Source organism: Blastomyces gilchristii (assembly GCF_000003855.2).
Source record: "Blastomyces gilchristii SLH14081 genomic scaffold supercont1.32, whole genome shotgun sequence".
NCBI lineage: Eukaryota > Fungi > Ascomycota > Eurotiomycetes > Onygenales > Ajellomycetaceae > Blastomyces > Blastomyces gilchristii.
Window position 1 is genome coordinate 109,872 of NW_003101651.1, and position 12,281 is coordinate 122,152.

Sequence of the window (12,281 nt, forward strand, 5' to 3'; positions counted from 1 at the left end):
TAATCATTGGCTTTTTTGTTTGATTTCCCATCCCCTACCCCTGAAGCCACAAGTCGGTCGTTTGGCTTCTGTTTATTGCTGGTAGCTTTTAATGTAAAATGAAATCTCAGCGGACAAAACTCCGTTCAATTTCGGTTTTTTAGGTAGTTCGAAGTTCTGCAGTAGTATTTTGTTGGGGGTCCCGGGAGTTGATCGGCCCTTCTACCAGCAGTGCGCTGGTAGAAGGGCCGATCAACTCCCGGGACCCCAACACCCCCCCTCGGACCAGCTATCACAGAGTACAGTACTTCCTCTCAGTGGCTCCATTCAGTGGTCTCCCCACAATGGCTCCATTCAGTGGTCTCCCCACAATGGCTCCTTTTTAATAATGGACTGGACCACTCAGTCCTAGGGCTCATGGGACTTCTAGGGCACACTTCTGAGATGTCTCTTGGCACTGTTAAAATGTCCAGGGTATTTGTTAGGAATTTTTAAGTCCATTCTGGGATCAAACCCATGCATGTTGATCACAGCGGGGCTCACGCTTAACAGTCTCATAATCTGTAGAATAGTTGAAGATTGTATTGATAGATCTATCTACAAGAACATAATATAGTGATGAGTCATGTGATCTAGTGAGATTGCTAACTGCAACAGCTGTAACAGCCAATACTCTCTCTCAAGATAATAAGAATCACATACAAAAACACTCAAATCACCAAGATAGTCTGTCAAAATCAAATACAAATGTAAAATTAAACATTCTCAACTTTTACATCTGTAAGACCTAGTAAAATCATGAATTATATAAATATCACAGTGTCTAGAGATTTAATAAGTTTATTCACTGTTATCTGAGTAGTGAGAATGTATTCTAAATTAATGATTCTCTGATTCAACTGTCAATATGAAAAATGAAAATATGTATCAATATGCTTACTTCAGACTGTAATAGCTGTCATCTTTGTGAGATCTATAGTATTTTTATTATCAGTGAGAATTCATATTGAAGATATAGTAATAAAGTTAAACTTAATTATAAGATTTCAAATTCATGTTACTTCACAGATCATCTTACTAAGAGTTATATATTTAATCTCATTAAAACTTAAAGATATATAAGATTACTTCACTGAATATTATAAAATCAGACTGTCTATAAGCTTAAAAACATAACTGAATGTTAATTTTCTATTATTATTTAAGAAGTCAGCTCAATCAGAATCTGAGTAGCTGAAGAGTAGATAGAAATTATCAGAGAAATCAGAGAGAATAAAGAGATTAATAGAAATAATAGAAATGAATCTCTTATACAGACTGTATCTGTAGAAAATACTCAGATTTATAATCTCTTTTAAATAATATATAATATATAATAAAGTCTTTCAATATTAAGATGTTAAATCAATATTCTGTTAAATAAGTAATAAGATAGTATAAGTGATATCAGAATATATTTTAACTGTAAGATATTATAAATAATTCATATTATATTAATATCACTGAATTGTAAAATCAGTCTCTTTCTCAGATATAGAGAAATTATTAATACAGAATTCAATCTTTATTAATATTCTAATAATAGCTGTATTATCAAGATAGAAATCTTTAATAAGATATTTAATATATTAATAATATATTAAATTAATTTCTTTATCTGAATAATTAACTTTTATACTTAAATACTTAATTAACTGATATAGATTCTTGACTTTTAATTTCTCACTAAGTATACTCACTAGTTAATTAGTATTCTCAGAAACTTCAGATATAATATTAAGATTATTAATATAGATTATTATATAGAGATAACATCTGAATATATAATATCAGATTACTGAATTATAGATACTAACTATAAATTCAAGATTACTCAATAGAGCTGTTAAGTAATTATATCAGATCTTTGTCACAGAGTTCAGACTGTATAAACTACTCTTAATTATATAGATAAGTATTTTCAGCAAATCTGTCTTAAAACTAATAAATTGTCTTATATAGATCTTCTTAGTGAGATGCTTATAAAGATATATTATCACTATATTCACTTAACAGAGTATTTAACTATGTAGTGCTGCTATTATAAAAAGAATATAATTAACAGTATCAGTGATAACAGAAGTATAGATCTCTTCTCTAGAATTCTTCTTAAGTTAGTTATTATAAATCACTCAATGTGATTTTCTAAGAATACTATCAGAGTCAGTATTCAGATCTGTGAGTCTATCTTTCTTAAGAAACACTCAACAGCTCAGAGTAATCAGTTTATTTCTTAGAATATCAGATCTAGAGATTAAACTTCATATATTATATCTCTTCAGATTAGTAATCTTATATTGTATGAACTTCTTTTAATAATCTTCTACTCTCTCTAACTAAGATATGACATTCTTGTAGAACTTCAGAAGATTATCTGTAATAAAGCTCAGAGTATAAGTAATCAGTGATTTCACAGACTGTAATTATATGAAATTCAGATCATCAATATTGAGAGTATCTTTATTATTAATCAGAGGAATATCAGGTTCTAATTTACTAATATTATTAATAAGTGTTACACATGTGATAACTAGTTCTAATTTTTCAGTGATTGAGAATCTCATATTACTACTAATAATAATCTTATCAGATTCAGAATATTATAGACAATATATTAATATATCACTGAATTCAATAATATGATAGAAATCAGTATATGAAGAGAGCTTATTTACAGACTTCTGAGATTCATATAAGTGAATAAAAATCTCTGTACTTAATCAGTGAAAATATCTCACATTCAGTGAGATATTCATAAATGCATATTAAGAAATCTTATATAAACTTGAAATCACAGAAGTCTCTATAATAGAGAATTAAAATTTTGAGTTGTAAAGAACTGTAGATATAAGAGTATTATTAATTATTATAATTACTATCTCTAGAATATCTGCTCAGAACTTCTTAGAGAGATTATCTTTTAAAAGAGCAGCTCTAACTCATTTTATAATAGTGTGAATCTCATGTTCAGAAATATCATCTTAATATAATGAATAAGATATTATTAATTTTCATTTGATATTATATGAATTCATGACTGTGTATATATATATGAATCAGAAAACATTATCAATATCAGTTCATAGAAAAGCAGAAACTATATATTTAAGATTACTCATAAATCTGAGCTATAACTCAAAGTATTGAACAGTCTCATTCTTGAACTTTAAAAAATATACTTAATAGTACAACATCGACCGCTCCACCACGAACTCGCTCGATTTTTCGAATAAGAACCCGCCGATAGATCCATCGAAAAGCCCTCGATCATACGAGCATTTTGACCCCATCGCCGACCGCATACCCCGTGTGGTGGTGGAGTTATCCAGCCAAATGTGAACCAGATGTCATTCGGAACTCCTGCATGGGATTATCCCCCATTCTCCCCTACCACACCACAACCCCGGGCCAAATTGCCATACAAATTATAAGGTGAAGAGACCTAGCTGTATGCACCAATCTTCTCAATTTTGAAAGATCCCCAATCTGTAGTTGTGGAGATATCTGAGAAGTGATCTCCGCGAAAACCCTATCCATCTTTGATGTTTCAAAACTTCAATGCCAAGTCTCACCCTTGTACCATCCTTCCCAATCTGGCCCATCCTCAGCAGAAAAATACAAAAAGATACCTCAGTGATAATATCAAGCACATAATCAACAGACAATGAGTCAACAGCACATTAACAACTATAAAATCAGTATATTTCAAGATCTGACTGACCCTTTGATCCCTGCACAGTGAGATATATTAAATCTAGTTTTAATATCTCAATATTCAATAGATTCTGTAAGAGATTGAGAACAGTAATACTAGATTTCTATTGAATTTAAGAATTAACTTTATATTGATATAATCATTGATAAAGTCTTCTATTTTAAGATATAAATAACCAGTTCCTCTACATCTCACTGATAATATTTATATTATTATATAGAAACAGACTTATATTCTCTATAATATCAAGACTCTGAAGAGGGAAAGTCTTGATAGAGAATATATAGTAGTGTATATCTTAGCAGTTTCTATCTCATTCTTCTGCAGCAGTCAATGTATAAAAAAAAAAGATCTTAGAAATAGTTTTTTACTTCTCTTGAAAAAGTAAGATGTTTTTCTTTGAGTTTTATATAATATTCTTACAAAGAATTAAAAACAGAGCTGTTTTCTATCATAATTTCATATTCTTTTAAGTAAGAATTACTTTTTCAGTGACTGAAGAGCTTTTATTAATACTTAATTCTTTTTTATACTCTTTATTAACTGATTTGAGTTGCACACTTGTTATGTGAGAAGAATTGAATAATTTAAAATAAAATTGAATAGTTTTAATCAATTTCTCTGCAAAAAATTGATTTATTTTTTGTCAGTTTTTCTCTTAAAAACTGTCATATTATCTGATTTATTATCAATTGATATCATACTTTTTCTCACTGTATTTCAAGAAAGAGATTATAAAGATTTTATTGATTTATCTTAAAAATCAATTTTAGTTTATTAAATTCTCTTGAAAAATCTAACCTAGTTACTGAACTAGTGTGAAAAAAATCAGGTATTTTATATAAAAAAGTCTTTTATTCTTTCTTTGAAACAGTCTGACCAACTTTTTAATTAAAAATAGACTTAGAAATATCTCAATTGAAACAGTCTGATTAACTTTTCATTGAGTGAAAATAATGAGTTTAAAAATACACTCAGTTGATGTGAAAAAAGATGCTTTCTCAAATGCTATTTCTGAGATTGAAATTCTGAAGAGAAGAAAGAAAGAAAAAATAGAGAAATAACAAGTTCTTGAAATACAGAAACTTGAAAAAGTAAGCAAGATTCTTGAAAAGCAGTATCTGAGTGAGATGAATGAAGAAGTTCTGTTAATTCTTCATGCTCAGACTAGATAACTACAGAAGATGATTAAGTTCAAACTTGAAATCTCAAACACAGTTTAAAAAACATTGAAAATTTCTAGTATAATTACTGACTCTTTATCTTACTCTTCTTCATTCTTTTTTCCTACTTCTTCTTCTTCTTTAAATCAGAAGAAAACATATGCTCAAGCAGCTGAATCTGCTGTTTCTAAATCTGCTATCTTAAATTCTGCTCAAAATTCTGAGAAAACTGAGAAGAATACTGCTCATGTCTCTATTCATAGAAAAGTGAAAAAGAAAATATAAAAAGAGAAAAACTTTCAAATCTTCAGAAATAGAAGACTTATTCTCAAAGTCTTAAATCAGAACATTCTGTAAAGAAACAAGCTAAACTTAAATCTTATTTTCAGAATTAGAAATGAAATTAATCAGCAGTTCTTTTCTCAGTTAATAACTGATATTGAAGTTTAAAAACCAGTTATAGCTTTAATTGAGTTATTATTCTTTGAAAACTTCATTATTCTGACTACAATGCCTGAATTCAGTGCTGAATTCCTTATTCAGAATGAGAATCTCTGAAAGTCAGCAGTAGAATCTTTGTTAAACACAATAATTCTATCTGAAAGAGATGAAAAGTGAGATAAATTCATTCTTTATAATATTTCAGTTGAAATTTTTGACTGTGAAGAAGAAATACTACTTCTCAAAAATGAATTGAAAGAATACAACTCTATTCAACTGAGAAAGAAGCCTGTATAACTAAATTCAATTAAGTTCAGATAAAGCAGGAGAAATGTCTCTGTTCTAGTATATATAAAAACACTTGAACAGTCAAAGATCTCTGAAGTAAGAGTAGCAGATTTGAAAATGAGAGTTCATGAATACAAAGACTCAAGAATGAATCTCAAAGCTTAAACACAGTGTTCAAACTGTCAAAGATATGAATACTTTGTAATCTCATATTTTAGAGACTCAAAATGTGCATTCTGTGTCAGAGATTACAAAACTAGTGAGTATAAATATGAAATATGCTCAAAAAGAGATGAAATTTATCAATATACTCTGCTTAAGTGCTCTAATTGTAAAGAAAAACATGCATCTAACTCAAAAGAATGTATATTTGCTTCTAGAACTTAAAAGAACTGAAGAAAAGATAAAGCTCAAAGTCAATCTAGAACTGAAGAGAAGAGTCAAGTCAGTAGACTTATAACTATAAGCTTAAAAAGAAGAAACTCTTAACTATCTAAATCTTCAAACTCTAATTCTTCAGCTAAATGTAAATAGAATTTGAATTCTCAAACTTCTGTTAAGATTAGAGAATTGAGAAATAACTCTGATAATAAACTAGATATAATACAAGCAGTTGAGATTTCTACTTTTAAGAATAGTTATAATCTACTATCTGATAATAGTGATTAGATTCTACTCTACTCTCTTTTAGTATGAATATACAATAAAAACAATAAAAAAAGTTTAAAAACTCTTCAAAAATCACATTTATTCAAAATAATATGAATAGAAACTCAAATTATATTTATTCTTGTCTTCAAATTACATTTGAATAAAAAGTTAATTTTATACTGCTTCAGAAGCCAAATTTTGATGCTGAGTAAAAATATGTCATTTCTCATTCAAGCTACTACTACTTTTTACCTCAAAAGTCTGAGATAAAGTCAAGAGTAGTAATCTATGAAAGAAAGAGATCAAGATATCAATTTAATCTAAGATTTGATATTATATCTGACTCTGATATTCTAGTGAATGATATTATAGATAAAGAAAATAAGTTTGATACTATATGAAAATGAGTTTGATACTATACAGCTTATAAATATCTATAATGAAAAGTTATTGAAGAAAAATAACAATATCTGAATAATTGATAGAGGATTTCTGAATATAACTTCATCAAGAAACTCTATAATTGTAGAAGATTTCAATACACATCATCTCTGATGAAATTCAGAATGCAAGAGAGTAGTGAGAGCTGATAATCTAGTTAAATGAATCTTTAAGCATTCAATAGATTTGATTAATAAGTCTGATTAATAAACATTCTTTAGAAAAGATATAAAACAGAAATCTATTATAGATCTAATCTTCATATCATAAAATCTAATGAAAAGAAAACTTGTAAACTGATTTATTGATTTAAATAAGACATCAGAATCAGGTCATGAGATTATTCAATTTGAAATTGAACTGAGTGAAAAATAAATGAGTGAAAATTCTCTTCTCTCTAATCAGTTTAACTTTGAAAGAGCTGATTGAAAAGCAGTTGAAAAAAGCATAAAACTGTTAAAATCTGAAAGATAGAATGAGCTATATTGAAATTCTGATCAAGATATCTCAAATGAAATGCTTAAGAATAGAGTGAAGCTTATTACATCTATTATTCTAACAAGTGTTAGAGATAATATTTCAAAGAGAAAATCTTCTGAGTATTCAAAACCTTGATGAAATGAGAATATCTCATCTAAAAGAAAAGAATTAGTTACTGCTAGAAGAGATTGAAAGAATGATGTAATATCTGATGAAGAGTTCAAAACTGTCAGAAATGAATATTTTTTAGATATTAAAAAAGCTAAAACAGACTGCTGGAATAAATTTCTTGAAGAAGTATAAGAGAAGAAAGTTTTTAAAGCTTTTAACTATACTAAAATAAGAAGTGTAGCAAAACTTTCAATCTTAGAATATAAGTTTCAGAATGAATCATATACAGCAAACTCTTTTGAGAAAAAATATCAAGCTTTTATAAGAACTCTCTTTCAATACTCATCAGATTCAGATTCAGAGAAAGAGAATATATTACTTCTTAATTATATTGATGAAAATGACTGAAAATGATCTGATCTTACTCAAGATGAATTAGAGTCAGCTATTTTCTCAAGTTCAGTTAAGACTGCTGCAGGGCCTGATTCAATTAATCACTTGATTATTTAAAATATATACTTCTACTTAAAGAATGAATATTTTGAGCTCTTTTTCAATCTCTTGAAAAATGAATATCATTCTGAATGCTGAAGAGAAGTCACTGAAGTGATTCTTATAAAGCCTAATAGAAAAACTTCAATTTCTAAGTTATACAGAGTAATATCTCTATTGAACTGTCTAGAAAAGGTTTTAGAAAAGATAATAGCTACTCAACTATCTTTTATAAGCTCTGTCAGTAATTCTCTTTTATTCAGTGAATAAATGAAGAATAGAAAACAGTGTTTTGTAATTAACACTGTTCTCTCAGTTATTTATAATATTCAAATAGCAAAGTATGAAGATCTGGTCTTAACTGCAGTTTTTATTGATATAAAAGAAGCATTTGATCATGTTTCAAAGTCAAAGCTAATTCAGACATTGAAGATGTTAAAACTGCTACTTTCTCTAATAAAATGAGTTAACTGTTTTATATCTAAAAGAATTATACAACTTTTCTTTGATGAAATAAAATAAGACAAGACTGAGATAAAAATAGAAGTATCACAAGAATTTTCAATCTCACTCATTTTATTTGTAATATACACTGCATATCTATTCAAGAATAGAAATATGAGAATAGTGAGATCTCTGAGTTATATGAATGATATTGATCTAGTCTACAGCTCAAAAACTATTAAAGAGAATTTAAAAGTGATTGAAGAAGCTGTAAAGAAAATCTTTGTTAGAGCAGATATTAATTAAATTTAATTTAATATGAATAAAACTGAGTTAATTCATTTCTTTTCTAGATTCAATGAGAAAGAACTGCCTCTATCTCTTTTAAATAGAGAGATTAAACTCAGTGTAAATATCAAATAATTAGAAGTATGATTAAACTTCAAGTTGAACTTTAAATATTATATTCAACAAAGAACTGTCAAGGCAGAAAGACTATTGAACAACATAATCAGACTATTAAATACAGAGAGAGGTCTATTCTTCCAGGCTATGAGACAGTTATATATAGCCTGTATTACATCAGTAGCTGATTATGAAGTTTAAGTTTGATAATATAATCAAGAGAATTTCACTGAACTCTTTCAAAGTCTGTAAAACAGAGCCTTGAGAAGAATTCTGAAAGCATTCAAATCATCTTCTATTAAAGTAATAAAAATTGAAGCTTCAATTTCTTCTTCTGCTATTAGATTTGAAAAGACCTGTATGAACTATACTCTGAGAGTTATAAAGATGAGCTCAAATTATATAATCAGAGAAAGAGTCTTGTCTTCATTTTCATTAATTAACTCTGGAAATGAACTGAATTGAAATAGATTTCTTGATTGAAATGAAAATGATTCTTTAAAGAAAATATCTTCTCAACTTTACAGACTATACTCTCTGATTAAAAATTAATTTTCTTCTTTAAATATTGAAAAAGTGAATCATGAGAAGTTATCTCTCTGAAGAGAAAAGCTTGAATCTCTTATAAACTTATAAATAAGTGAACTATCAAAAGAGAAAGAATGTGAATAGTATTTGAAGAGAATTTCTACAATTAATATAAAAGACTCTATTCTGATTTATTCAGATGACTCAAAGAATGAGAATCTGAATAGATTAGACACAGACATTGCTTATACTGAAGATAATATTAATTTTATCTCAGATTTCTGAAATCTAGACTGTGAATCTGAAGTCTTTGATGCTGAACTATTTGTAATAGTGAAAGCTTTCAAACTCATAGAAACAAAATCTCATAAAAGAGAAAATAGTTTGAAAGAGATATAAATATTCTCTGATAGTCAAGCTGCTTTAAAAAGACTTAGAAATAGTCAGATTTATAATGATTAAATAAATCTTGAACTGATCTTAAACTCTGTTTTGAAAATTCAAAAGAGAAGAATATCAAAGCTGATAATTCATCTACACTAAGTTCCTGCTCATATGAATATTCATGACAATGAATTGACTGATTCAGCTGTAAAAAAGAGTGCAGAATTAAGTAGATCTATTCAAAAAGTTATATTCTAATCTTTTATAAAGAGAAAAATAAAAGAATCTTGTTTAGATAAGTGAAATGAAAGCTGGTAGAAATAAAAGAAGAGTATACATTATTCAAGATTTGAAATAAAACTTAAGTGAAAATCTTGTTCAATTAAATATAAAAAGAAAATATTCTCATCTATAATACAGCTGAAACTAGAACATGACTATTTTAAATCTTATATACAAAGATTTGATGATAGATTTAACTCAATAGAATGCTCATTCTGCAATGTAAATGAGAATTCTGAGTATATTATAATACACTGTGCATTATACAATAGTCTCAGAGTCAGATTGAAAGAGAAGTATAATCTAAATCAATTAAATATGAGATTCTTATTCTCAACTGAGATAGAAATTAAATATTTAATAGACTTTCTATCAGAAACTCAAGCAGCTATAAGAAAATGACTAAATTCAGAATTATCTGAATATGAAGAGAAGAAAATCAATCAGATATAGTCTGTTAAAACAGCTATATACTATCTTTTAATAATTTGTTTTGTTACAGTCTTTCTTTACTTTATCTTTTTCTTTTAATTTCTTTCTATCTATCTATTTAATATGTCTATCTTTAAGACTGTGTTCTCTTTTCCTTTGTCATGATATTGTCAAATGATTTCAAAGTATCAGAAGATGTTAAAACACTGTAATTTATAAACAGTTTTTGTATTCTGAGCTGGAATTTTCTGATTTTGTATATCTGAAATTGATGAATGTATAATAGTTAACTTTACAGATATAGGAAAAACTCTGAGAACTAAAAGTTCTCAGATAGATGTCATAGTCTCTGACTGCATACATCTATAATTGAAGAATAATAATAATAATACTTAATAGTAGCAAGTCACATCATAGATGATAAGTATTCAGTATTTAATTTTCTAGCAGAACTTTAAGAGATAATCAGAGAGATCTTTCAATGTATATCTATTATCTATAAGATTAATATATACTTTCTTAATAGATTAAATAGATCTAAACATCAGTGTTTTTAAATAATCTTATATTATATTTATCTTAACACATTTCTTGTAAAAGAACTTAGTCTTAGAATCTTTAATTATAACTTTAGTATGAAAATTCTTGATCATAGTAATTATAGCATCAGCATGAATATGACTGAGATTATAGTATCAATTCAAAAGAGTCTTTAATATCTTTGTATTCTTGAGACCTGTATTCAGAACTATAGAATCAATGTTATTAACAGTAGTAACAGTAATTACAGAAAGATTAACTTTTCAGTTAAAATTATACTTATAAAGCATTATTACAATATACTTAACTGCCTTGTTTAAATAATTGAAATTCTTATTAAACTCTTACTTATTAATCTTATATATATTATTCTGAGTGATCTGAACTGTATAAAAAATAACATCATTCAGAGCTCTGTAAATAAAAAATGAGAGAATAGTAAAAGATAATATAAATTGAAATTTCTGATCTTCAATATGGCGGGCTGCGCCCGATCAATCATATAGACTATTCCATTACACTTCATAGATTCTTCCATTCCCAATCACCGATCCTCGGCCGCTACGAACGCGCGTAACATACAATCCGATTCTCAGTCATTTCTGATCACCGATCCTCGGCTGCTATGAACACATGTATATTCTTTCACCCCGAAGCTCCACTGTGTACACCATCACATATACATATAAATATTCATCTTAATTATCAATTCTCACACTTTCTCTTTCTTTTCTTCTTTAATATTTTTATCTTTGTTATATAAGACCTATTAATATTATACTGATCTATTTGATGTAGGCCTCTTATACTATAAAAACATTCATTATCTTCTTATTAGAAAATGATTATTCATACATTATCTTCTCATTAGAAATGATTATTCATTGAGAGATATTCAAACATGTAATAATATATAAGAAATAGAGAAACAGTTAAACAGTTAAACAGATACTGAGTTCTCAGATAGAAGCTTACTCATCAGTCACTCTGACTCTGTAATAAAATCTTATAAAGAGAATAAGATCTTATAAGAGAATATTAATGAAAGATCTGAGAGTTCTGACACTCAGATATATGAGAATATAATTACACTTCTTCAGATTTCACAGATATTATATATTTAATAATTGATATAATCATGTCTAATAATAATATAGAACTCTTAAACACAAGTATAAATATAATATCACAGTGACTCTGAGTAATGTTAAAATTATAATAATAATAAATAGCTAATATACATGCAATTCAATAACTTTAATATGAAGAGATTAGACTGACCGTGTGACCGTGTCTGAGACCAGGACCAGATTTTTTAATAGTCTTATTACCAATTCGACTGATCTCATTACATGGTTTTAACATTAGATAGTAGTTTCATACTGTCTCAGTGAAACTTACTGTCTACTCTTATTACATTTTCCAAATGAGATCATGATTTCCACTTCTCAATTTAAATTATTTTT